We start from the raw sequence: 3,713 nt of genomic DNA on the forward strand, positions 1-3,713 counted from the left end.
TTCTTTTCTCTCCTTAGCTTTAGAATCCTCGTTATACGGTAGTTAGACGAATTACTCTAAATTTCTAGCTAAACCCTTATATTATTCTAAAGCTTCCTATCGTACGTAGCGAAAGAGTACCGCGTACGAAATAGATAACGAATAGTAACTAACGGAAACCGCTCTAGCGTAGGCGGTAGAGCTATACTAGCTCTTATAGACTTAAAACTAAAGGATAATAGTACTCGAGAATTAACTCGGCTAATAGAATAGAGTACGAGCTCGTACGCCTAAAGTAACGACTTCTACGACGGCGAGCGCTATATAGGAATCCGATTCTATACGACGAAAGGCTAAGCTCCCTAAGCTAGCTAAATTTAATAGAAAAAGATTAGAGTTTCGGCCGTAGATTACCTAAGCTCGAGCTAAGTTAACGATTAATAAGTAAGAGGAAACCGAAGCCGTACGATTTTAGTATTTCTATAGTAGACTAAGGGGCTACGCCCTTACCTAGGTTAGCCCGTAGGTTAATTCCGTATAATTAATCCTCGAAATAAATACGGAAGGACTTATTAGTTAATTAAAGGCGGCGTACGAGGATGTCGACGTCGTAGAAAGAGCTTTACGGAAGCTTTCTTAGCTAAAGTAGAACGGAAAGTCCTTTAGCGTATTTCTCGCCGAGTTTAATTATACGCTACTCGAAGCCGGCGGACTAGACTAGGCCGACTCGGTAAAGAAGACGTTTATATTAAACTACCTTTCGTACGACCTAAAGAGCGCCCTCGTTATAACGCTAATTCTATTAACCTATAGGGAGTACTATACTCTTCTCTATACGATTAGTATAAACCTAGAGGCTCTTCGATAGAAGAAAGCTAGAGAGAAGATATCTAGGAGTAATCTATTCGGTACTACTAGTCGTACGAAAGATAAGATAAATTAAACGTCGATAGTATAAGCTATAGCGTCCTTAGCGGGACTATAGAAAGCTTTATAGGTATCGTAAACGATACTTAACTAGAGAAGGGAGCTCGGAGCGTATCTTCGCTACGGCTAACGGAGTTACTTTATCGTTAAATACCCTTTCCTTCTCGTCGTACGACCTAAGACGAAGAAGAGAATAGTAGTACTAGAAACTATAGATGATAATAAGAAACCGTTAAAAGAGTAGCTTCTACTAGAAGTCGTCGATAGAAGCGTACGAAGAAGACGGAGAAGGAATAGAAGGCTTTTTAGCCCTCGATAGACGACTAACTCTTTATAGTTTTATTACTTTTAAATAAGTAATATTATATATCGGCTCTAATTAATTCTAGTTATTTATCGTATAATTTAATTAACTCTCGCTTCGCTTCTCGCTATTCTTTTAAGCGTATTCCTATTACTTCTCGTTTAATTTTCGAATTCGACTCCTTCGTACGATCTAAAATTTCCGAAGTAGCGAAGGTTAAAGTCGATATCGATAGCTATAAGGAAATAGCGTTCTTCTATATTATTCCGAACCTAGCGTACGAAATTATCCTTAAGCTACCCTAGATAAAGAAGAACGACGTACGTCTTAGCGCCGCGAACGACTCTCTCTTAATAGGCTACTTCGATCTAAAGGTCTATAATATACTACGAAAACTACGTACGCCCTTAGACTATAGCTAGGTTTCCGTCGTAGTATTCGGTCTACTAGCTTAGAGAAGTAAGAAGCGTACGAAGACCTAGGTATTCTCGACGACGATAGCGAATATTAAAAAAGTACTTAGAGTAAAGACGCCTACTAATTCGCGTACGAAGCTTCCTTAATAGTACTACTATTTCTTAGACGTCTTTAGTTATACGAAAGTAGAGAAGTTACTCCCTTTACGAGGGAAGGGAATCGACTACGCGATCGACCTCGAACTAGAAGACGAAAAGAAACCTTAAGTCTCGTAGGGCCCGCTATATAATATATCTCGAGACGAATTCTTAGTACTACGGCGTACGCTTACTAAACTCCTCGATAAGGAATTTATTAGAATAAGTAACTCGTTAGCGGCGGCTCTAGTTTTCTTCGTACGAAAGCTAGGAAGAGGATTACGATTCTATATTAACTATCGAGGGCTAAATAAGCTAACGAAGAAGGATCGATACTTATTACTACTAATCTATAAGACTCTACGGAATATTAGATAAGTAAAGTAGTATACGAAGCTCGATATTATCGCGGCCTTTTATAAAATCCGAATCGTAGAAGGAGATAAATAGATAATAGTATTCTATATAAGATATAGCCTTTTCGAATAGCTAGTTACTCCTTTTAGACTTACTAACGCGCCTAGTACGTTCTAGAAGTATATTAACTAGGCCTTACGAGATTATCTTAATATTTTCTACTCGACGTACGTAGACGATATCTTAATCTATTCTTCGAGAATATAACGAGAGTATTAAAACTACGTACGAAAAGTTCTAAGTCGACTCCGCGAAGTAGAGCTTTAGGTCGATATCGATAAATACGAGTTCGAAGTTAAGTCGGTAAAGTACTTAAGATTTATTATCGACGCGGAATAAGGCGTACGAATAAATCTAGTAAAGGTTATCGTAATCTAAGAATAGTAAGCTCCTAAGTCTATTAAAAGCGTCTAGAATTTTATTAATTTCGTAAACTTCTATCGAAAGTTTATTAAGAATTTCTCGGAGATAATTCTATCGATTATAAAACTCGTACGAAAAAATTCGACTTTTTATTAGGATCCGGAAGTCGATATAGCGTTCGTATAACTAAAGAAGATATTTATAATAGCTTCGATCCTCGCTCTATTTAACTATATAAAAAAAATATTTCTAGAAATTAATACTTCTAAATAGTATATAGGTAGTACCTTATTCTAGGTAGGAGAAGATAGTTTCGTACGACCCTATATATTCTTTTTAAAAAAGAACTTATCCGCGGAATATAACTACGAAATATACGATAAAGAAATACTAACTATTATACGTTATCTTAAAGAATAGAATACTAAGTTAAGGAATATAGGTAAGTTCGAGATATAATTAGATTATAAGAATCTAGAGTACTTTATAATCGTACGAAAGCTTACGAAGAAGTAAATACGATAGTTTCTTATTCTCTTACGATATAACTTTACGATTTTCTACCTTAAAGGAAAGAATAACGTATAAGCCGACGCGCTATCGCGAAGAAAATAAGATATACTAAAAGAAGAAGAGGACGACCGACTATAGTATCGTACGATAAGACTACTAAAGTCGGAGTTCTTCGACGCGAAAGGAGCGATTTAAGTAGCTTTCGTACGAGTAGAGGAACTCCCTATCGGAGACTAACTAGCGAGTAACGTAGTTAATACTAACTAGTTTACGATAGTAGAGTCGGACGAAATATACGAGTAAATTAAGGATTTAATTACTCGAGGAGTACCGAAGTTTCTATCTTCTCTAGCGATAAAAGTATCTATCGCTAAGTATATAATCGATAGCTAAGGAAACGTACGCTTTCGTAGAAGACTATAGGTTTCGAACTTAGAACTTTTACGTACGTTCCTAATTTAAGAAACCTACGACTTAGTAATTAGCGGATACTTCGGGCGGAAGGTAACGAGCTCTTTAATAGTAAGATAATTCTTCTAGCCGAATATACTATAGAATATCCGACGATTCGTACGAAACTACGATACTTACGAACGAATAAAAGCCTAGAGGAAAAGGAAATAAGGATTTCTAAAACTTTTCTCCGTACCGAACCG

The sequence above is a fragment of the Exophiala aquamarina genome (genome assembly GCF_000709125.1).
Source record: "Exophiala aquamarina CBS 119918 chromosome Unknown aczIA-supercont1.43, whole genome shotgun sequence".
Lineage (NCBI taxonomy): Eukaryota > Fungi > Ascomycota > Eurotiomycetes > Chaetothyriales > Herpotrichiellaceae > Exophiala > Exophiala aquamarina.